Here is a 26,299-nt window from a genome sequence, read left to right as displayed (position 1 = left end):
GATTTACAAGGAGGGAAAACAGTACACCTCTCTGAACAGTGTCTGGGAGGCTGTGGTTGATGCTGCACGCAATGTTGATGGTGAACAGATCAAAACACTGACAGAATCCATGGATGGCAGGCTTTTGAGTGTCCTTGCAAAGAAAGGTGGCTATATTGGTCACTGATTTGTTTTTGTTTTGTTTTTGAATGTCAGAAATGTATATTTGTGAATGTTGAGATGTTATATTGGTTTCACTGGTAAAAATAAATAATTGAAATGGGTATATATTTGTTTTTTGTTAAGTTGCCTAATAATTATGCACAGTAATAGTCACCTGCACACACAGATATCCCCCTAAAATAGCTATAACTAAAAACAAACTAAAAACTACTTCCAAAACTATTCAGCTTTGATATTAATGAGTTTTTTGGGTTCATTGAGAACATGGTTGTTCAATAATAAAATTAATCCTCAAAAATACAACTTGCCTAATAATTCTGCACTCCCTGTATATATATATATATATATATATATATATATATATATATATATATATATATATATATATATATATATATATATATATAGAGAGAGAGAGAGAGAGAGAGAGAGAGAGATTGAGAGAGAGAGAGAGAGAGAGATTGAGAGATTGTACCAACATCAGATATATGTAGAAATATGTATTTATGAATAAATAGAACATAATCTGCTATGTGAACAACATTAGAATGTGAAATATTCATATTTACATGTCTGGTTAGCACACTTGAAAATATGCAAAGACCATTTGCGTGTGAATATAGTGTTTTTTTCCACTTTTTTTTTTGCTCCATTAACTTTTATGGGGGAATATGTTAATGCACGCGTGATATCCTAACGTTGGCTTTTTGCGTGCATTGGGATAGTGCGAGAGGGAAATCTTTTTACTTTCAACTATTAATATGAGCACTACCTGACCCGCACAAAAAAAAACTTACTTCTAGTGGAGTTAGTGAGGGAATGTTAAAAAATACTCTATTCTACTTGTAATCTGGCCCCCCATGTTAGGTCAATTTCTACCTATGTGACCTTAGATAGGCTGATCTGACACACTTTTCCTTTGTGTTTGTTATTTTGCACAAACTAGTAAGGAAATATTGACCACTCTATACAGCATGTTCACTACTACAGGGGTTCAACCACCCCCTCAATTTTGTAGGAGTCCAGCCTGTGACCAACTTTCTGTGCCTTTATATTAGTAACAGCTTTGTGTTTCCTATTGACAACAATAAACTCTGATTTCTCGGATTTGTCTGCTATATTTCCTATCCCCACAGAAATAAAGTTCACTTGAATCATTATTAAGTTGCTTTTTTATTAAAGAGGAATTTTTGTTTGTCCTTGTGTTGTCTAGAAAAGCAGATGGGTCCTGTCATTTCTATGACCCCTGTAGATGATATTAAGGTGAAGATATCCCACTAGAAAAAAGAAATAGTGCATTTTTAAAGCTATATTTATTTGGAGACAAATTTACAATGTTTTTGTCTCTTTGCTTCTCTGAAACATAGGAGGTTTGGGTGTTAGTGAGTTCCCTGAAACCTAGGTTAAAATTCAATTTTGATTTCTCACGTTCTTATAAAGGGGAGAAGTATTTAGTAATTATGTCTCATGCCCTTATAATGATGGTGATGATCCTTTACTATCTTGCAAGTGCTGAAGATTCCCCAGGAGTGTAATGCAAATTCATACACAACTATACAAGAGTGCTAGAAAGAAAATATTAAAATGGTATTTAAGTTGTAATAATTAAGGATATATTTAATCTATCCTGTCATGGTGCGTCATGGCACTTAAAACCCAAAACGAGTATACAGGTAATACATACATATGTGAACAGTGCATTACTGTGACATGGTATGGGGCCATTTTTGTTATTTTTAACTTGTTTGTTTCTTTTGTAAACACTTACATTTCAGTAAAATAAGTAATTAAAGCAGTACATTGAACTGGGAAAATTCACTTATACTACATTTACTATTAGTTTAGTCCTTTCATTTTATTAGTTTTAGTTTTATTAAAAATGTTCCTAAAAATAGTATATTATAAAATATATTTGTTTTATTTTTTTTTTATTTTTATTTTTTTAGTTTATTGTAGAGGCAAGTATTGTAATGTTTGCTTAGGCTTTTCAGTACATTGTACTATCAAATGAATAACATCTAGTAATATTTATTTTACAAGAAACTTTCCATTCTTCATGTCCCTAATAAACCTAGGAAACTGTAAGAAAAAATATCATCACCTGAAATCTTAACTGTGAGCTGTTGCATATATTGCAAGCCAATGTGAACTTTTATTGGAGAATATGTGTGTACAAGTTAAACTTTTGACAAGAAATCAAATCTATAATATCCTATGTGTTAAAAACAAGGTAGGTTATACATACATTTGTAACAACAAAACTAGTTTACCAAAATGTAACCACAAATAGTAATTGCGTGACACTCATTGTTTTTCTAAGGAGCTTGTCCATTTTACAGGGTTTTTAAATAATCCACTAACACACAGGGCCGCCACTAGAAATTTTGGGGCCCCTGACTTAACCATTGATCAGGGCCCCCCTCCTTTGACATGTGCAATTTTTGACCAAGTGTCTAAAACGTATATGCACTTTATTCTTAAGTGTTTATTTAAACTTGGAAATGTTGTAAAGGTAGTAACATACACACACAGACACACTCATACACTGAAACACACAAACACACATAAGGATTCACATATAGACACTCTAGCAGACACGCAAATAAACACAAAAACACAATCAGACACAAAAACTCAGCACTTGTTTACATTGACCTGACTTGTAATGAGGTAACCTACAGTTTTTTTTAAAAAAAAAGGAGATTAAGAAAACAAAATATTGAGTTCTGATTATCTTTTTGTAAAGGAAGATGCCAACTAAATGACAACAACAGCATGCAATGGCTGAAAGGAAGGGCCCTGAACTGCCTAAACAATAATTTAAAGGTTAAATGGGGGATTGGTGACTTCCGGAAAGGTCTCGTTAATCTCAAAGTCTGTAGAAAGATGTGAATAATCAGTAGTAAGGTTAAAATGTCCTAAAAAGGAACAGACAGTGGACACACACACACAAACTCAAACTTGCACATACACCCAAGGAAACACCGACAGAGACAGCCTCAGAAAACACACAAAGACATACACACACACAGAGACACCCACGGAAAGCACACAAAGACATACACACACAGAGAGACAACCACATAAAACACAGAAAGACATACATACACACACCCTCACTGAAACATCCACAGAAAACACACAAAGACATACACACACCCTCACAAATACACCCACAGAAAACACACCCTCACAGAGACATCCACAGAAAACACAGACATACACACCCACCCTCACAGAGGCATCCAGAGAAAATACACAAAGACAAACATACCCACACCCTCACAGAGAAACCCATAGAAAAAGCTCAAAGACATATGCACACACCCTCAGACATCCACAGAAAATGCACAAAGACATGCACACCCACCCTCACAGAGAGACCCACAGAAAAAAAACATACACACTCATAGAGACACAAACCAAAGCACAAAGACATAAACACAGACACCCACAGAAACACTCACAGGAGGAAACATTTATGCACCTTGCATCCCTTAAATCAACATTGTGTGACATGCATGATAAAAAAAATTGCAGAAAATAAGAGATCACTTTTTAAAGAATTATATTTGTAAATGCCCAAATAAAAATAATTTTGTTAATTCAAAATTGTACATTAATGATCTGGGTAGATGGCTAGATGAAGAAAATTACTTTTAAAAGGTTGACATATGTTTGTTTGTTTTTTCCCCAACCAAGAGCACCACTTCAAATATAGTGTACAAATGTAATGAATCCACTCTAACAGTCAAAATTATGTAAAAAGGTTGTTTTGTTGCTCTTTTGTGAACACACCCTTCAATAAACTGTAGTGAAGGTTGAGACACAGTGAGCGGTTTTAATGCACAGCAGGAATGATTTACTGTGAATAAAGCAGAATGATTTATGAAGTTCACTCTATATGTCACTACTGACAGTGCTGATTCAGGAAAGTCACAAAGTAACTATTATTTGTAATCCAACTGTGGTTTGTTTGGAATCTTCACACACACTCATATAAAATATATACACAAAACAGGCATTCTCAATACAGTCACTATATACAAAAAGGAACAGCTTGGCTCAGAATGATTAATGCCGTTAAGGTAAGCTCCAGAGTAGCAATACAGTTCCCAGAGCAATCCCTAGCTTCAGAGCTAACACAGTACTTGAATTAGGTGCAAAAGAATATGCAAGTAGGCTTGCAAATATAGATTTTACCTCAGAGGGGAGCGGGTCATGAACACTGTCAGCTGCAGTCTCTGTGAGGGAGTGTGTGACTCACTTCCGGTGCTGCATAGCACCGTCTCCTTCCAGATGATCTGTGAATGGTTCTAGGACTGGATCTTGTGAAGTCCTGCGGTAAGTGCTGAGAAACTCAAAGAATGACAAAATAAGTTAACCCTGTAAGTAGTTTAGATTGACAGGGAAAAGTTGGTGAGAGAAATAGCGGATTGTACCGCTACAAACAAGTAAGACCTGGAGTCTCAGATTACACAACCTCTTGCAGAGGCTGTGTGTCTTCAATATTCAGGCACTGAGTGAGTTTAAGGAGGCTCCTTATAAAGGAAATGGAGAAGTGGGAGGGATATACCTTAAAGGTATATCACATACCCCCCCCAAGGGAAAAAAAAAATTCCAGCCCAATGAGCTAACATGGCTTGCCAGGATAGCGACGATGAAAGGCGGCCAAGAGGTCGGGGGCATGTAAATCCTCCCGTAACTCCCAGGAATTGTCCTCGGAACTGTAACCCTTCCATTTAATCAGATACTGTAAGCGTCCTCTTCGGATACGAGAGTCGAGAATCCGATCTATCTCGTATTCCAAATGATCATGCAGAAAAACAGGTGGAGGCGGAGGCCGAACATCACGAGGAATACCTCTGTATGGTTTTAACAATGAAACATGGAATGATGGATGGATAGCAAGCGTTTTCGGTAAAACCAATCACACCGCGTTCTCATTGATAACAGTTTCAATAGGGAATGGACCTATGAACTGGCTTGCTAGTTTTTTGCTTGGTACCTGAAGTTTTAGATATTTGGTTGAGAGAAGAACCATATCCCCCTTCCTATGCCTAGGACTAGGAGTATGATGAGTGTCATGATACTTTTTCTGAGTAGCTTTAGCTTCTAGTAAATGTGACTTAAGAAGTTTAAGTCTGTCTTGTAGATCAGAGGCAAATGTTGTGGCTGCAGGGCAATTAACCACAGTGTGGGAAATAGCAATATTCGAGGGGTGATAACCATAAGTGGCGTAGAATGGTGAAAGTTTCGTGGAAGATGAGATGGAATTATTATAGGAGTACTCCGCCATAGGGAGGTAATCAGCCCAATCATCTTGAAGATGTGTGAGATAACATCTAAGGTACTGTTCGAGTGTCTGATTTAATCGCTCAGTCAACCCGTTTGTCTGAGGGTGATACGCAGTAGAATACCTTGAATCAATTTGGAGAATTTTACACAATGACCTCCAGAATGCAGAGGTAAATTGTGTGCCTCGATCTGTGACTATTATTTCTGGTACCCCGTGTAGTTTGACTATGTTGTTCAAATAAACCTTGGCTGTAAGCATGGCGGTGGGCAATCTTTTAAGAGGTATAAAATGACCAAGTTTGGTTAAGTGATCTACAACTACTAATATTGTGTTGTATTGGTGAGAGAGTGGCAAGTCTACAATAAAATCCATTGAGACAGTGGTCCATGGCATACTCGGAATTGGTAGTGAAGTTAGATACCCAATTGGTTTCCTATGGTCTGATTTATTTCTAATGCAGACTTCACAGGTATTAATATATTGAATGATTGTTTGTTCCATGGAAGGCCACCAGAAATAACGTTTAATTAGATCTGTGGTTTTTTGTATCCCTTTATGTCCTGATAATACATTATCATGGTGATACTTTAGTATTGTAGGTCTGATTCTTTCAGGAACGTATATCTTGTTGTTGTACAGTAATAGTCCCGTATTTGGGTCTGTTATGCAGTTGTGCGGCTGTTCTTGATCTACTCGAATCTCTTCAAGAATTTCTTTTTCCAAAGTCGAAAGTGTCCCGATAAACTTGTCCTGGGATATGATTGGGTTTAAAGGTACTGTAGTATTAGTTAGATCAAATATTCTTGAGAGTGCGTCAGCTTTAGTGTTGGCATGTCCAGGTCGATAGGTAATGAAGAAATTGAACCTATCTAAAAATAATGACCATCTGACTTGGCGAGAAGATAAAGTTTTGCTCTTTTTTAAGTACTCGAGATTCTTATGGTCAGTGTATATCAAAATGGTTCATGAGATCCTTCTAGGAGATGTCGCCAGTGCTCTAATGCACTTTTAATAGCTAACAGCTCTTTATCCCCAATGCTGTAATTTGATTCAGCTGGTAAGAGAGTTCTTGAATAGAAAGCCGTAGGATGAATTTCCTGCGTCTGTTTGTTTAATTGGGATAACACAGCTCCTACGCCTGAATTAGAGGCATCCACCTCTACAATGAATTGGGATTTGTAGTCAGGTAACATGAGTACCGGTGCTGTTGTGAACTTATCCTTCAAAGTTGTAAAAGCATTTTGAGCATCCTCGGACCAAATAAACTTGCAGTTCTTCCTTGTTAGTTGAGTTAATGGACGAACTAAAGAGGAGAAATTTTTAATAAATTTCCTGTAAAAATTCGAGAACCCCAAAAACCTTTGGAGTGCTCGTACTGTCCTGGGTCTAGGCCATTCCTGAATCTTGGTAGTTTTCTCCGGATCCATCTGGATCTGATTTGGAGAGATGATATAACCCAAAAACTTAATTTGCTGAACATGGAAACTACATTTTTCCATTTTGGTGAATAACCTGTGTTCTCTTAATCGGGTAAGAACCCATCTTACATGTTTTTCATGTTCTGAGAGGTTCTTCGAATATATATAAGGATGTCATCCAGGTATATAATGACGCAAACGTCAGTGAGATCCTTAAAAATCTCGTTGATGAAGTGCTGAAACGTCGCAGGTGCGTTGCTTAACCCGAAAGGCATTACGTTGTATTGATATAAACCATATTGTGTACGGAATGCAGTTTTCCATTCATCTCCTTTCTTAATACGTATTAAATTATACGCACCCTTTAAGTCCAATTTAGTATAAATGGTGGCATCAGTCAACCTTTCCAGGAGTTCTGGTATCAGAGGTAGTGGATACCTATTCTTGACAGTGATGGCATTTAGAGCTCTATAATCAATGATAGGACGTAATGACATATCCTTATTTTTTACAAAAAATATCCCAGCAGCAGCTGGGGAGGTGGAATGTGATATGAAGCCTTTTTTAAGATTCTCGTCTAAGTAAGTTCTTAAATGTGTCAACTCATTTTGTGACCGAGGATATATCTTCCCATAGGGAATCTGAGAACCTGGAATAATTTCTATTGGACAATCGAAAGGTCGGTGGGGAGGCAAACACTCTGCTTCTTTGAGATCGAAAACATCAGCCAAATCCGAATACACCGATGGAACACCACTCTCAATTTTTGCTATAGTACAATGTGGGTAACAGGTAGTGAGACAGTATGGAGATGTGAAGAAAAGTTTGTTACCTGACCAATCAATGTTAGGATTGTGAGTGGCTAACCAAGTGTACCCCAGTACTACAGGATGTTTATCAATAGGTATAATATCATATAATAAGTATTCAGTATGCCCCCCGATAGAAGTAAGTAAAGGAATCGTGTGGTGAGTGATTGGTCCCCTTTGTATTAAAGATCCATCAATTAATCTAACGAATACAGGTTGCTTTTTACACTCAGTAGGTATTTTATTATCTTTTACATATTTTTCATCAACATAAATGCCAGATGCCCCGGAATCAATAAGAGCGTCACTCTGGATAAGTAGTTGGTCCCACTGTAAGGAGAGAGATAATGTGAGTTGAGAGGGATTAGAGTGGTTACAAACAGATATCATGTCAAGAGGCTTACCCTTCTTTTGTTTTGCCAGTAAGGGACAAGCTGCAACAGTGTGCTCTTTGTGTGCGCAATATAGACACAGGTTAGCGAGTCTCCTTCTGGTTTTCTCCTCCTGGGTCAGAGGTCCTTTTAATACCCCTATCTCCATGGGGGTGGAATGATTGGGGCTTCTTTCAGATCCAGTGGTAGTTGAGTATGGACGTCTCATAGGGTTATCGAATAGACCTTTTTCTGCTTTTCTTTCCCTTAATCTCCTGTCCAACGTGGTACTTAGTTTGATTAATGCCGAAAGAGTGTCAGGGATGTCTAATCGTGAAAGTTCATCTTTCAAGGCCTCTGAGAGCCCCAGGCGGAACTGATTCTTAAGACTGATCTCGTTCCACTGAGAATCAGGAGCCCACATCTGGAACTCAGTGGTGTATTCTTCCACTGTCCTCTTCCCCTGTTTGAGGGCGCGTAACTTCGTCTCAGCACAGAGCTGGGTGTTGGAATCTTCATAAAGACTGGACATAGCTGTGAAAAAATCTGTGAGAGAATCTAGTATGGGATTATCATTTTCAAATAACCTGTTTGCCCAGGTACGTGGTTCTCCAATCAAATATGATATGGTAGTGCAAACTTTGATTCGCTCTGAGTGGTAGGTGCGAGGTCTGAGGGAAAACATCAGATTGCAAGCGTTTTTAAAGTCACGGAAATCTGAGCGTTTTCCTGAAAAAGGCAATGGTGTTTGTACTTGTGGTTCAGGAATATCCTGTTGCTTAGAAGAAATACAATCTTTTAATAAAGTTTTAATGGTTGCATTTTCTGATTGAACCTCTTGTAATGCACGGGCTAGATAATCTAGCTTTTGGTATATATTGGTGAATTCATTTTTTATTTCTGCAGGATTCATGTTCAACCTAGGTAGTTTAACAGAATTGTGCAATATGGCCTGAATATTCTGTAATGAATCCACTCTAACAGTCAAAATTATGTAAAAAGGTTGTTTTGTTGCTCTTTTGTGAACACACCCTTCAATAAACTGTAGTGAAGGTTGAGACACAGTGAGCGGTTTTAATGCACAGCAGGAATGATTTACTGTGAATAAAGCAGAATGATTTATGAAGTTCACTCTATATGTCACTACTGACAGTGCTGATTCAGGAAAGTCACAAAGTAACTATTATTTGTAATCCAACTGTGGTTTGTTTGGAATCTTCACACACACTCATATAAAATATATACACAAAACAGGCATTCTCAATACAGTCACTATATACAAAAAGGAACAGCTTGGCTCAGAATGATTAATGCCGTTAAGGTAAGCTCCAGAGTAGCAATACAATTCCCAGAGCAATCCCTAGCTTCAGAGCTAACACAGTACTTGAATTAGGTGCAAAAGAATATGCAAGTAGGCTTGCAAATATAGATTTTACCTCAGAGGGGAGCGGGTCATGAACGCTGTCAGCTGCAGTCTCTGTGAGGGAGTGTGTGACTCACTTCCGGTGCTGCATAGCACCGTCTCCTTCCAGATGATCTGTGAATGGTTCTAGGACTGGATCTTGGGAAGTCCTGCAGTAAGTGCTGAGAAACTCAAAGAATGACAAAATAAGTTAACCCTGTAAGTAGTTTATATTGACAGGGAAAAGTTGGTGAGAGAAATAGCGGATTGTACCGCTACAAACAAGTAAGACCTGGAGTCTCAGATTACACAACCTCTTGCAGAGGCTGTGTGTCTTCAATATTCAGGCACTGAGTGAGTTTAAGGAGGCTCCTTATAAAGGAAATGGAGAAGTGGGAGGGATATACCTTAAAGGTATATCACAACAAATGTTCCCATCTGTCAGCTGTACTTATGGATTTTGATGTACTCTATATGGTCTTGGTGGAACCATAAGCTGTGGTACTCATACCATTAGATCTGGTTAAATGCAGGATTTAGGCTCATTGGTATGTATTTCAAAATTAAGTCAGCTGTAGTGTAAACTGAACAGTTTTAAGTTAACCTGTCTCATTTCAAACACTGAGCAATCTTAGTCTGAGAGTAAAACATTTTATGCAGATGTACAAATCTTAGATAAAATGCATCTGGAAAGTCCTTGCATAAAGGGGCAGTAAACTGGAATGTAATTAATATTATATATATATATATATATATATATATATATATATATATATATATATATATATATATATATAAAATGCATATCTGCCAAAAGGGCACCTACCATTTGTGTATTGAGGAGGAAACATTTCTGCATGGTTCTAAATATAGAATTTCTACAGCATTAGCAAATAATCATAAATACACTGTTGTTAAAAAATGTGTTTTTATGGACCCCTGGCCCCACCATACAACTACTACCACACTGAAGTTACAATCCGAAATTGCACAAAGAAATAAAAAAACATTTGCTCAGTAAGTCCTACCTCCTCTGCAAATGAAAGTGACCTGCCACCTGACTCAGGCACACAATGTACAAACAAAGTGCCAAGTCTGTCTCACACTGTGCATAGTGGTTTAGTGCACACTCAGAAATCCTCTCAAATGCTAATACTTTACTACTTGTAATAACATTTCCCATGCTCAATTAGCACTCTGCTGTAGTACCCACTGGTGGCTACCAAAATTTAAAAATTTAGTTCTTGCCTCATGGCCCCCCCCCCCCCCTGTCACCCCCTGATTGTGGCCCTGCTAACACATTCTGGGCAAATTGCGCAGCAAATCAGTTGAGAAAACACTGCAGGCGTAATGGCTTTTTCACATTTTGGGTTGCCATTACAAGTTGCAAAATAACTTATTTTGTGCGCGGATTAAGCAGCGTAAATCATGTGTATGTTCACGCATTCACCATAGAAGTCAATAGAGAAGACAAATAGAAAAAAACAAAAAAAAAACCCACAAAAACCCAATCTGTTGCGCAAAGCCCATAACATATTCTCCTCGAAAAGTGTATATGAAAATGTGAATATTTCATATTACGAAAATGTTTTTGTAACGGAATATGTTCCATTTATATATATATATATATATATATATATATATATATATATATATATATATATATATATACTCTAAAGAAATATCTTGCACCGGTTTCTTCAATAAGGATGTTACCACTTTATTCACATATTTGGGTGTAAAGTATACCACAATATGTGAATAAAGTGGTAACATCCTTATTGAAGAAACCGGGTGCAAGTTATTTCTTTGGAGTGTGTTTGGAGACTCTGCACTGGCCATTGTTACCTTACAGGGAGTAAGGGAAAATCCCTCTGATATATTGTTTAATGTGCATAAGATTGTAATGTGAAACTCCATAGTTAAACATATCTGTATACATGTAAATCCGTTTCTCTATGTATGTGTATGTATGGCAATGTAAAATCCCTGCGTCTGCTTTTTTTTTTTCTTACACCCGAGATCGCATATCTTTTATCCCTTAAAATTTTGTGTGCAATTTTTTTTTTTTAAACTACAGCTTGTCGAGCACAGAAAGGATTGTTGGGTAAAAGGCGAATGCGCAAGCGCAATCATGATTTTTCAAGACTTGTAATACCTGCACAATGGAAATTGATTGCGAAAAGACCACATTGCGTGCGGAAAAATCATAACGCGCAGCTTGTAATCTTGCCCTCTGTATTTTACTTAAATATTATGACAATTGTTTCTGTCATTCTCTCTTTACATGCTACTGTCTTTAAAATGTTTTGGTTAGTTGAAACATTCCTTGATAATTATTCTTTACTTTTTTGGGAAATATTATTGTTAAAATAAACACTGTAAATAGTATTAATAATGATTGCATAAATAATAAAGTAATTCCTTTAATGTTTTTAGGATTACTTTTAAAAATCAACAATTGATGTGGTTATGTGTTTAAAATATTCAGGTCTGTGTTTTAAAGATTTCTTATTCAGAATTCTAAACAAGCAATTGTTGACTTATATCAGTTTAAAAAAATGCAAGGGATTAAATTACATTGTGCCGTGCATTTTCATTATACACTGTAAATACAAGGAAAATACAAATGTAGATATTTAAAAAACAAATTTACCAATGTAATGCTAATACTGTAAGATGAGTGTGTGTTAAGTTATTAATAGTAGCTATTTTGCAAATGTACCTTTTTTTTGGTCTCAGATAGTTAACCCTTTTATTGCACTTCCAAAATAAAGATAGTTAAAAGACCGTAGTGCTAAACATAAACAAGTAAAAAATCTATCTGTATGAATAACATTCTGTATGAATGATTTATTTTAGTTTTTTCTTGGACACATTATGATTGTAGTTGTAGTATATCAAGTGAGAGATTATATTATATTAGCAAAGTCTGCTGTATTGCCTGTCCATATAGCAGTCAGGAGACTGTATCAATATGCAACAGTGACAGATTGAATGAGTCCAGGCCAATAACGATGTAGAACATACTCTGTGTCATTGTTTTACCAGAACACCACATTTTACATAAGACAAGACTTTTAAATTGATTGAGTAGGGGTTGTAAGGACATTTTTCTACAGAATCAGTATATTCTGATAAGGGAGGCCAAAATTTAATGAATATAAACACGTTAGGAAAAGGTAAGCAAAAGATTAAAGTTGACAGTGCAATATAATGATAAATCATAAAACAGCATGATGCTTTAATACAAATGTATCTAATGATGTCCTAGCAAATAAACACCACAATCTTTCAAAGTTCATTCTATTTCAAAATATATTTTACAAATCAAGAATGATCTAATTTAAAGATTTAAATAGTGTATTTTATGGAATGTTCAGTGCAAAAGGAAAAATATTACATAATTATGTATTAAGGACACTGAAGACATACATAAACATATGATAGATGATAGAAATAAATTGGAAAGTTGTTTAAAATTGCATGCATTCTCTGAATAACAAAAGAAAAAAAATTGGGGTTCATGTCCCTTTAATATAACAATGTTGGTTGAGAAAAGCTGAGGAATTGGTAGTAAAGGCATTATATTTATACAATAAAAAAAATCAAGTGGACTGTCCCTTTAACTTGAATTCTTGCTACAGCTTTGTAAAGTTTTAAGAAGACCAACCGCCAAAAAGAAAGAAAAAGTATTCTGAGCATACTTGCTTCTCACACATGTAAAAGCTAAACACACTCATTAAATGCTGTTTCTGCAGCTGAAGTTTCTTGGTATTGACATGTAAATGATACAGTGGCCTTTATGTCAGTAAGACTGAAGCACTTAAATTGAATATTTTCCTTTTCCTGGCACACCAACAGTACTTACCACAGACATCAACAGTATACAAATAACTAGTATTTATCCTCTTCCTGGAGCTCTCTTGCTTATAACACTGTTCAATGCACATTTCCCTCTGATATATGTCCCATTGCACTTAGCATCTATGATCATTTTCTTTTAATATAACAATCTCATCCTACCTTTTTTTTTCTCAACTATTTTCACTGAGAGATTGAGTCTATTTTTGTTGTTGAGAGATAGTGTCTTCTATTTTTGTTGTACCATTTTAGCTCATTTCCAGTTAAGTTAAATCAATAGCGTACAAAATGCAAATGTTTGTTAATAATGTGATGATAATAAATTGCCAAAACCTATTTAAAATAAAATGATTTTTGGTTACTTCTTCAGAGCATATTTTTTTTTTTTTATTATATGGAATTAAAGGGATACGAAACCCATTTTTTTCTTTCATGATTCAGAAAGAGCATGCAATTTCACGCAACTTTCTAATTTACTCCTATTATAATTTGTCTTCATTCTCTTGGTATCTTTATTTGAAAAGCAGGAATGTAAAGCTTAGGAGCCGGACCATTTTTGGTTGAGAACCTGGGTACAGGTTGCTGATTGGTGGCTAAATGTAGCCACCAATAAGCAATCACTATCCAGAGTGCTGAACATAAAATGGGCTGGCTTGTAAGCTTTACATTTCTGCTTTTCAAATAAAGATACTAAGAGAACAAAGAAAAAATGATAATATGAGTAAATTAGAATGTTGCTTAAAATTGCATGCTCTATCTGAATCATGAAAGGAAAAAAATATACAGTCAGGTCTGTAACTCTAAAAATCAGATTATTAATATTTAAATTAAAAAGGTAGTTTCCCGTCGGCCTGTTGATGCTTTGAATATTGGGGCTTCAGTGAGATAGCTATTAAAAAATAAATCTTTTTTTTATTTATTTGAAGGTGAAAGTTGAATGTTAATTCATTTTTTGTTTATTCAATATCAGTCATAAAAACAAACTATTATTAAAGTAATTATCAAAGGAAAATTCCAGTAGAAAAATGACATGCTTTAATTCATTAGAGCCTGTCATTTTAAGATTATGCTATGTGTTTAACCCCCAGAAAGGGGTTAAACAAAGTAGAAGGACTCACAGAGCACTGCTGGTCCTGAGCAGAAACAGCTGCTGATTCAATTAGCAGTGGTAGCCACATTACTCATACTGTGTGTTTAATAGTATTGGATACCTGTTTTTGCATTATAATTAAAGGGACATGGTTTTGAAAATATAAACTGATCTAATTTATTTTATTTTTGACAAAACACTATACCTTTTGGATGAATTTAGCTGTAGCTGCTTATTTGTACAACATAGGGTTAAAACTTGCTCTCCTGGCTTATTCTTATGCTTCCACCACAAAATGATCAGTCAATCACCAATAGGGTAAGATAGCTGTGTGTTTAACCCATTAGCAGAGGCTTACAAATAGTTCACTGGGCTCTCAGTCAACATATAAACTGCCCCACTATTTTATTAACTGTAATTGAGATTGTAATATAAAATACTTAAAGGGATATGAAACCCAATTTTTTTTCTTTCATGATTCAGATAATTCATTCAATGTTAAACAACATTCTAATTTACTTCTATTATGAATTTTTGCACATAGAGAGCCTTTTATCACATGATTTTTTTATTAGCTTTTCACAACAGGAGGCTGCTAGTCCATGTGGACCATATACATAACATTGTGCTCATGCCCGTGGGTTGTGGATGACACTTCACTAATTAGCTAAAATGCAAGTCAATAGATAATTAAAAAATAGCCATGTGATTAGGGGGCTGTCAAAAGAGACTTAGCTACAAGTTAATCACAGAGGTTAAAATTATATTCATGTAACAGTGTTGGTTATGCAAAACTGGGAAATAGGTAATAAAGGGATTATCTATCTTTTTAAACAACAACAATTTTGGAGCTGACTGTCCCTTTAAGTCTGAATCTTCTCCTCCAAATAAGAGACGTAGTGATTAGAGAAAACAATTACAGCAAACAAGGCATTCATCTATTTTGATAACATTCAGAATCTGTAAATATGTTAATCTATTGGAAGACTGTAGATAAATGTGTTTACTGTCCCTTTAAGCTAACAAATGTAGTGGAATAAATAATTCTTATGCCACTATGTAGATATATAAATGCAACACATTTTTATAGCTTATCTTTTTTGTTTTTTTTTGTTTTCAAACTGTGCAGCATTTATTACCAAAGTAATTATATAATTTCTTATTCCACTAATAACCATATCTCTCTAAATTAATTTGTTACATTTTTTTACTTGTATGACTCATTTTTATGACATTTTTCAAGATCTCTAATGATTACTTAGGCCATCTAGCTTCCTGCTTGATGCAAAAGTGATGATTCTTTCCTTTGAAAATAAAGACTTCCTTTTTCAGTTGCTTGTAATTAGTCATTTTAAAATGCTGGCTTGGCTAGCACCTCAATGCACAAGGAAATGAATGTCGCTACTTCTAAAGAGTGACAAAAAGAGTGAATGCTAACAAATAGGGTTGTGTTAAAATATAATGTATTTACAATGTAACAATACAAATTCCACACTTCACATATTTATTCATTATTCCATGTATGTGTTTTTGTAAAATCGTTGATAGCGCACTTTTTCCCCAAAACTAAGAATGAAAAAATACAGCTGAATGTTTAATATAACTTAGATGAGAAATAGAGAAATAATAATATAATAATATATATATATATACATATATATCATCTCTATTTCTCTTTTTTGTTAAAGGGGATAGTATACACCAATTTTCATATAACTGCAATAACTGCATATAATAGGGCACAGATACTGATATAAAAATCCAGTATAAAACCGTTTAAAAACTTTCTTAGAAGCTTCTAGTTTAGCTCTGTTTAAAAGGTTACTGGAACACCCACTGCAAGTGGAAAATATCAGACACTTTCCCCCTCCCCCTTCCTTTACTTATGAAAAGACCCTTTACACAAACAGCAGCAAGTTAGAGTAGGTATACGTCAGTATTCTCCTAAAACATTGGTCTTGGTTAGGAGTCTGAAAATCAGAGCAATGTTATTTAAAAATAAGCAAAACTATCAATTTAGAAAAAAACAACAAAAACTGTATGGTCTATATGAATGGATCATCTACAAAACATTTATGCAAAGAAAAATCTAGTCTATAACGTCCCTTTAATTTTTTTTAGCATTTTTGCAATGCATATGTATTAAAAATGTTGCATCTTAAGTTGTTAAAAAGGATTGTGACCTTGCCTGTTTTCATTTTCTGTTATACACTGTATGCCACTATAGTATTGTTCCTTCCTCACACAGCTCACTGTTTTCCTTCTCTCCCTAACCATCTTTATTACATGTATAGATCCAACAACTCCATATTTGTCAACTGTCCCATTTTTCCTGGGACAGTCCTGAATTTTAAATTCCTGTCCCTGCCTTTTAAACTTGCCCCTTGTTCAATGCAGTATGTGTATTTTTTTATTAATATTGTGTGCAGTGCAGTACTCCCACCACAGAAGGTGCTGTAGCATAAGTCTCATTGTTTACAGTATTATTACTTCTGCAGTTTAGCAGTGTGAGGTCAGGTAATGGAATTTGTAACGTGTAATTTCCCCCTTGAATATACTGAGACTTTGCTTAGCAGGGGCTTAACATATCAGGTTCTTCATGTGCTGGGATTGGAATTCACAGAACATACAAAAAAATCCAGATTTACTGGAGCATTTCTGGGTCTATTAATCTATTGCTCCCAACCACCGCAGCTGCAAAGATAAAAACATGAATAGTTTCCTCATAAAATGCCACCTGCTTGTGAAAATATAAGTAGTGTCTTAGCAAGTCCTTAATATTTTTGTATATATTATTTTCAGCATCCCCAAGACAGCAGTTTAAACATATTGAGTTAATATCACTGTTTAATTTCATGATGTGTAACATCTATATAAACTAGGGTGTTTTGTGGTGTCCTGCTATACAGATGCTGAATGGTTAATATTTTAATAATTTGCTTAAGTATTTTGGTTCTTGCTGTAAAGGTTTTCTTTCTATGCCAATTATGTGCTTGAGCATAAGAGAGGTGATGTCGAGCATGATAATTTGACCTGCATTAAAGGGCTATAACAGTGCATAAAGAAAATGTTCTAATATGTTAGAGACATTTTATTATTGCACTATTGCTTGCATATAACCATGTGTTTAACTTCTGCCAAGTGATTAAACAACTAATTAAAGTCAGTTCCAGAGAATCAATGCACTGCTGGGAGCTAGCTAAGCACATCTGGTGAGCTAATGACAAAAGACAAATGTGTGTAGCCACAACAGCTAGCTCCGAGTAGTGCATTGCTGCTGCTGAGGATATTTACATAATCTTTTTTAACAAATGTATCCAAGAGAACAAAGTAGAAGTGAATTTAAACATTCAACACTAATTTAATCTTTCCTGTCTTTTATGCAATCAGTATGGCTAAATTATACTATTAATATGTATGTGCTTATTTTGGTGTTGATTGGGCGGAGCTATGCAAGCCATACATGGATGTGGCTCTGCTGCAAACTGTCCCTAGAATTTTTTTTCATAATTTTGGCAACAATTCTACTCCGTTTCTAGGCACTACTGGCTGTAACAGTACTAGCTGTGCAGAGAATAATGCATATAGCAATGAAGAAAAGTTTGTTTCTGTTTACCTTAGCCGACAAAGTGTAGGGACAAAATAAAGCAGAAGCTGCCTCTTTGCCCTAATAGATGTGGTCTTTAGCTGATTGCAATTCCTCCTGCACAGCCTGGGTAACAGCCTGCAATGAGGGCACTTTTCCCTATAAGTAGTCTTAGCTGCCTAAACTAAATTCTCCTTACAAGTTGCCTCATTTGTGCTGAAGTAAAACAGAAAATGTTGCCTTTTATGGTTTACACAACATAGGGCTCATTTCTATTGAGCCGCAATTGGGTTTTTTGTGAGGTAGTAAAAAGAAAAAGCTGCTTGGCAGAAGCCATTACGTTTACCTACAGTTTACAATTGCGCATTTTCTATCATTAACTGCAGCTGGGCTGTCGGAAGCTGTCAATAAGGTCTCAAACATTACGGCATGCCCAACTCGGCGTAAGAGAGGGAAAATAAGCTTTTTGAGGCTTCTTTTCCATTCAGATATTAAAGTTTTCAAATACAAGTGTTTCACTTTATAAAAGTATTGTTATTTATAATATGTATTGCTGGCCCAGGTATAGGACTAGTTGGAGTTATGTTCCTATTTAAATATCAATATGCATTTACATATTAAAAACTAATCAAGCACATATATCCAAAATTCCAACTAGGCCTATGCCAAGGGCAACATTTAATATCAAGTGTATCAATAAATTAAAAAATGTAATAAAACAAACATTTTTTTTTTTCCATTAAATAAAACAATTTTTCATTTAATTTTATTTTTTAAGTAATTCAAATGTACCTTTGTTTTTGTTTCTCTCTAGAGCTGATCACAGATAAGGAGCGCAGACATTAAACGTACATTTTTTAGTGTAAATGTCAGATCACCATAGCAATTTTTTTTGTTATTGAGCGATTTTCGTGAAATCTGACGTCCGATGGAAGAATTAACACAATGTTAACTTACACTTATACAAAAAAAAGTGACTGCGTGCATTGCACAATATGTCTTCAATGGAAGCCTGGTATTAAAATATAGTGTTTTAGCTGTTGGCCTCTTCGGTGGCTTACGGCTCCATTTTTACCAACTCAATGGTAACGAGCCCTTACTGTGTACAGCTAGTACTCTGCCACAGCCAGTGGCCCCTGATAGTTTAGCAGGTGGCTCTAGACATGTGCTAAACTAGTAAGCTGTGTGGAGAAGAAACAATACTATAGTATCATACAGTTTATAACAGGAAAGGACATTAAAAGCAAGTCCACTCTCGTTCACTCTCATTCATTATTTCTAATGTTATTTTCCCTAATATTGTCCTGCTAATTTATTTATGTATTGGGTACAAATGCTTTGAGAGAGGCTTGTATTTTTTAGTGTAAATAAAATCTTAAAAACATTTTAATTTTAAATTAAATGATTTCTGCAATGTATCTTTTACCATAAAGATGACTGTCCAAGCCTACAGCTAGTGTATCGTCTATGAATGCTAGTGCAATATGGGACTATATATGCTATATATATATATATATATGACCGCCATATGCTTAGCACATTGCATGTAAGTTAAGAACTATTGATAGTAACATGTACTAGAGCCATTTTGCATTCATACATATACTAAAGTACCTAACATTCTGAAAATACATGACAAATGTCACATTGTTCTGTAGGCACTAATGAGTCATATGGGCAAGGATTTTCTGACAAATAGGTGGCTGCCTATTTATTACTATGTATATATCTGAAATAGTGATTGTGACTGTACCACCATAATTAAATTGGTAAGGTTGACAGTTGGTGTATGTGAATATACTGTCTACAATGTCTTTTATCCTTTGATGTGAGTAACAGACCATACCCATAATTATGCTTTGTTATTTGAAACTGAAGGTTTTATTTCAATGATATAAGTGGTTGTGAGCAAATCATTTTATAGTGGGATACGGATTGTGTCGAAGATTAAATGTATTCTGTGACCTTGATTCTTAAAGATGATTTTACTACCCAATTTACAATGGCACACTGATGGCAACTATAGTTTACAGGTTTACAATATATTGTATTATACTAGGTAGGTTCTTAGTGATTACAATCTACCAGTGCTTCATTTTAGAAGAATAATAAATAAATAGCCACCGAAAGAAAGTGATATTCTCTAGATCTTGGAGTTTGCACTTATATGTCTAATATATCTCAAACTTGAGTTGATTTGAATGTATATTACTGGACCTATCAGGGCAGTTATAGATATGGCCTAAAAGTGTGTCTTGTGTTGTATTTCATTGCTTGAACAGCTTATTTATATGCAGACTGCAGATATCTAAAAGGTTCACACAAACAGAGGTGGCGTATTATAACATTCTATCAGCAGCTTGATTATACCATCACTCAGACCAGACTACATCTGAAAACATATGTTTTTATGCCATTTGGTGCTTTGCATTTTTTGTGCAGAATTTACTGTTTCAATTATGTACATATACTTTAACATGGTTTTGATAATTTACAGTATATATTCTGAACAAGCTGCATTACTATGGTCTTTATTCTAGAAATATCGTTGGTGCTATTTTTGTTACTTTTGTGATATGAATTCTTGAATGGTTTACTATTTTTTTCTCAAATAACTAGCTAGTTATATATATATATATATATATATATAGAACAGGCTAACAATAGTATTGAGCCAGTTGTTGGTTCCTGTGAGTGTGCTTCTCTGTATATATATATATATATATATATATATATATATATATATATATACAGGGAGTGCAGAATTATTAGGCAAGTTGTATTTTTGAGGATTAATTTTATTATTGAACAACAACCATGTTCTCAATGAACCCAAAAAACTCATTAATATCAAAGCTGAATAGTTTTGGAAGTAGTTTTTAGTTTGTTTTTAGTTATAGCTATTTTAGGGGGATATCTGTGTGTGCAGGTGACTATTACTGTGCATAATTATTAGGCAACTTAACAAAAAACAAATATATACCCATTTCAATTATTTATTTTTACCAGTGAAACCAATATAACATCTCAACATTCACAAATATACATTTCTGACATTCAAAAACAAAACAAAAACAAATCAGTGACCAATATAGCCACCTTTCTTTGCAAGGACACTCAAAAGCCTGCCATCCATGGATTCTGTCAGTGTTTTGATCTGTTCACCATCAACATTGCGTGCAGCAGCAACCACAGCCTCCCAGACACTGTTCAGAGAGGTGTACTGTTTTCCCTCCTTGTAAATCTCACATTTGATGATGGACCACAGGTTCTCAATGGGGTTCAGATCAGGTGAACAAGGAGGCCATGTCATTAGATTTTCTTCTTTTATACCCTTTCTTGCCAGCCACGCTGTGGAGTACTTGGACGCGTGTGATGGAGCATTGTCCTGCATGAAAATCATGTTTTTCTTGAAGGATGCAGACTTCTTCCTGTACCACTGCTTGAAGAAGGTGTCTTCCAGAAACTGGCAGTAGGACTGGGAGTTGAGCTTGACTCCATTCTCAACCCGAAAAGGCCCCACAAGGTCATCTTTGATGATACCAGCCCAAACCAGTACTCCACCTCCACCTTGCTGGCGTCTGAGTCGGACTGGAGCTCTCTGCCCTTTACCAATCCAGCCACGGGCCCATCCATCTGGCCCATCAAGACTCACTCTCATTTCATCAGTCCATAAAACCTTAGAAAAATCAGTCTTGAGATATTTCTTGGCCCAGTCTTGACATTTCAGCTTGTGTGTCTTGTTCAGTGGTGGTCGTCTTTCAGCCTTTCTTACCTTGGCCATGTCTCTGAGTATTGCACACCTTGTGCTTTTGGGCACTCCAGTGATGTTGCAGCTCTGAAATATGGCCAAACTGGTGGCAAGTGGCATCTTGTCAGCTGCACGCTTGACTTTTCTCAGTTCATGGGCAGTTATTTTGCGCCTTGGTTTTTCCACACGCTTCTTGCGACCCTGTTGACTATTTTGAATGAAACGCTTGATTGTTCGATGATCACGCTTCAGAAGCTTTGCAATTTTAAGAGTGCTGCATCCCTCTGCAAGATATCTCATTTTTTTTTACTTTTCTGAGCCTGTCAAGTCCTTCTTTTGACCCATTTTGCCAAAGGAAAGGAAGTTGCCTAATAATTATGCACACCTGATATAGGGTGTTGATGTCATTAGACCACACCCCTTCTCATTACAGAGATGCACATCACCTAATATGCTTAATTGGTAGTAGGCTTTCGAGCCTATACAGCTTGGAGTAAGACAACATGCATACAGAGGATGATGTGGTCAAAATACTCATTTGCCTAATAATTCTGCACTCCCTGTATATATATATATATATATATATATATATATATATAAACAGCTTTTTTTGTACAGTTAAGGGGCAAAGGGGTCTTAACCTGTATAATCTATTGTGACCTATGCACCCTGGCATTTGTCTATGATATCAGGTAAGACTGTGGGCCACACTGACCTTTTGTTATATGCATACATAAATGGATGGATAGATAGATGATAGATAGATAGATAGATAGATAGATAGATAGATAGATAGATAGATAGATAGATAAAACATCTTTCTATCTTATTGAACATCTGCCATTTTTACTTACTTTGGTTTGTTTTAGAATAGTTAAAACCATAAACAAATTCTCTGAAATCACTGTTTAATGATTTAATCATCAGCTTTTATAGCTCTTTTTATTTTAATTCATTCTCTTTGTATTTTTGCTTCACTGATTTTTCTTTTTATAGTTGTATGTTCAATATCCCTTCAGGTTTTTTTTCCCACCCACAGGGTATTTTACTGGCTGCCAATACTTTCCCTACACCATGCTGTTAATATTAGTCTTAGTATTCTATCCAGAGAGTCAGCTGGGTACTGAAACATTCCCTGAAGGTGCACAGGTGCATTAAATAGCTGGAATTGCTGGAAAAATATGTAAGCATCCAGCTGCCTCTGAATTTATTTGAGTTCTGCGTAAACCAGCAGACTTTTGCTTGTATGCAGTTGTATATTTCATCAAAATTTATTATAATAAAGGCAACAGCTTTACTTTGACAACTCTGTTACGAAATTAATATTTATTCTATTTAAAAATGTACACTAATGGTTGTATGTAGGGTCTATGCCTCTCTTGGCCTATGTGAAACCTCAAGAATACTCCTCCCTTCAAATATTCAATGCCCATCATTGATCTGAAGTGTTCACTACAAAGAGAGGGATTGATTATTCCTTTGGTTATGAGATTTCGTCCTTAGTAAGTGTTTGCTGCTGCTTGAAGGGTGTCTTGGTAGACATGATTTTGTCAGGTCTTTCTCTTTATGGCCCTGATGTTAAAAGCATCATGACAATGATGATATTTTAAAAAGGGGTCCATTGTGCGATTGAGATTGCCAGTTAAATGTTAAAAAGGGTTGAAATCAGTGATTAAAGGCAGTCTCGCCGAGATGTATTTTATTATACATCTCTGTGGGTGGTGATGCTTTTCTGATACTGACAAAAGTTAAACAATTAGCATTGTTACCTATGTTGAATTTGTAATGTACATTTTTCCTTTATACCGTATTGTACGGCAATACAATTTACATGTGTCAACAGACACTCAGCCCCTTTTGTTACAACACAATAGTGAAACTAGGATACCAATAATACACCTATAGTAGTAGTGGTGATGTGGGTATATTATACATGTATATACACTGTTTAATTTATATGTATGTTAAAGGGAAACTGTACACTAGATTTTTCATTGCATAAATGTTTTGCAGATGATCTATTTATATAGCCTACCTGGGAGTGTTTTTGTAACAATGTATAGTTTTGCTTATTTTTTTTAATAACTTACGGCTAGATTAAGAGTTGTGCGTTAGGGTAAAAAAGCAGCGTTAAGAGGTCCTAACGCTGCTTTTTTATGCCTGCTGCTATTACGAGTCTTGCAGGTTTAGGGGCACCGCACACTTCTTTGGCCTTACTGCAAAACGACTTACGTAAACTTCATAACGTCTTTTTTCTATGGGACTTCCATAGCACCGGTATTACGAGTCTCTCCTGGGAGGCCAAAAAGTGAGCGGTACACCCTACCTTGTCAAGATCCCTAACGCATTTAAAAGTCAGTAGTTAAGAGTTTTATGGTACAATGCCATAGCATAAAACTCATAACTAAAGTGCTAAAAAGTACACTAACACCCATAAACTACCTATTAACCCCTAAACCAAGGCCCTCCCGCATCGCAAACACTATAATAAAAAATTTAACCCCTAATCTGCCGCTCCGGACACCGCCGCCACCTACATTATAGTTATGAAACCCTAATCTGCTGCCCCCAACATCGCAGACACCTACATTATAGTTATTAACCCCTAATCTGCCGCCCCAATGTTGCCTCAACCTAACTACACTTTTTAACCCCTAATTTGCCGCTCCTATAATAAACATATTAACCCCTAAACTGCTGCACTCCCGCCTCACAAGCATTAGTTAAATATTGTTAACCCCTAATCTGCCGTCCCTAACATTGCCGCCACCTACCTACATTTATTAACTGCTAATCTGCCGCCCCCAATGTCGCCGCCACTATATTAAAGTTATTAACCCCTAAACCTAACTCCCACTAACTTAAATATAATTTAAATAAATCTAAATAAATATACCTATCATTAACTACATTATTCCTATTTAAAACTAAATACTTACCTATAAAATAAACCCTAAGCTAGCTACAATATAACTAATAGTTACATTGTAGCTAGCTTAGGGTTTATTTTTATTTTACAGGCAAGTTTGTATTTATTTTAACTAGGTACATTAGTTATTAAATAGTTATTAACTATTTAATAACTACCTAGCTAAAATAAATACAAATTTACCTGTAAAATAAAACCTAACCTAAGTTACACTAACACCTAACACTACACTATAATTAAATAAATTAATTACATTAAATACAATTACCTAAATTAAATTAAATTAGCTTAAGTACAAAAAAAACAAACACTAAATTCCAGAAAATAATAAACAAATTACAGATATTTAAACTAATTACACCTAAACTAATAGCCCTATTAAAATAAAAAGTCCCCCCAAAATAAAAAAAAAACCTAGCCTAAACTAAACTACCAATAGCCCTTAAAGGGGCCTTTTGCAGGGCATTGCCCCAAAGTAATCAGCTCTTTTACCTTTAAAAAAAATACAAACAACCCCCAACAGTAAAACCCACCACCCACACAACCAACCCCCCAAATAAAATATTATCTAAAAAAACCTAAGCTCCCCATTGCCCTGAATAGGGCATTTAGATGGGCATTGCCCTTAAAAGGGCAATTAGCTCTTTTTCTGCCCAAACCCTAACCTAAAAATAAAACCCACCCAATACACCCTTAAAAAAAAAATAACACTAAACCCCTGAAGATCGACTTACCGGGAGACATCTTCATCCAAGCCGGGCCGAAGTCCTCAACGAAGCCGGGAGAAGTCTTCATCCAAGCCGGGCGAAGTGGTCCTCCAGACGGGCAGAAGTCTTCATCCAGACGGCATCTTCTATCTTCATCCGTCCGGCGCGGAGCTGGTCTATCTTCAAGACATCCGACGCAGAGCATCCTATTCATCCGATGACTAAAGCTGAATAAAGGTACCTTTAAGTGACGTCATCCAAGATGGCGTCCCTTAGATTCTGATTGGCTGATAGAATTCTATCAATCGGAAATAAGGTAGAAAAAATCCTATTGGCTGATGCAATCAGCCAATAGGATTGAAGTTCAATTGTATTGACTGATCCAATCAGAAAATAGGATTGAGCTTGCATTCTATTGGCTGTTCCAATCAGCCAATAGAATGCAAGCTCAATCCTATTGGTTGATTGGATCAGCCAGTAGGATTGAACTTCAATCCTATTGGCTGATTGCATCAGCCAATAGGATTTTTTTCTACCTTAATTCCGTTTGTCTGATAGAATTCTATCAGCCAATCGGAATTTAAGGGACGCCATCTTGGATGACGTCACTTAAAGGTACCTTCATTCAGTAAGAAGACCCCGGATGAAGAGGCTGCTCTGCGTATGATGTCTTGAAGATAGACTCGCTCCGCGCTGGATGGATGAAGATAGAAGATGCTGTCTGGATGAAGACTTCTGCCCGTCTGGAGGACCACTTCACTCGGCTTGGATGAAGACTTCTCCCAGCTTCATTGAGGACTTTGGCCCGGCTTGGATGAAGACGTCTCCCGGTAAGTCGATCTTCAGGGGGTTAGTGTTAGGTTTTTTTAAGGGTGTATTGGGTGGGTTTTATTTTTAGGTTAGGGTTTTGG

General features: G+C 35.8%; 1 protein-coding gene across 3 annotated transcripts in view; it reads left to right on the top strand.

The window, feature by feature from the left end:
- The window catches only part of PCDH17 (protocadherin 17), a 278,633-nt gene that overhangs the window by 188,437 nt on the left and 63,897 nt on the right, over positions 1-26,299 (top strand). The gene's annotated exons all lie outside the window — the stretch shown is intronic.

The sequence above is a fragment of the Bombina bombina genome, chromosome 3 (assembly GCF_027579735.1).
Source record: "Bombina bombina isolate aBomBom1 chromosome 3, aBomBom1.pri, whole genome shotgun sequence".
Classification (NCBI taxonomy): Eukaryota; Metazoa; Chordata; class Amphibia; order Anura; family Bombinatoridae; genus Bombina; species Bombina bombina.
The sequence above is the reverse complement of the archived record's forward strand: the minus strand, read 5'-3'. Positions and strand labels throughout refer to the sequence as shown.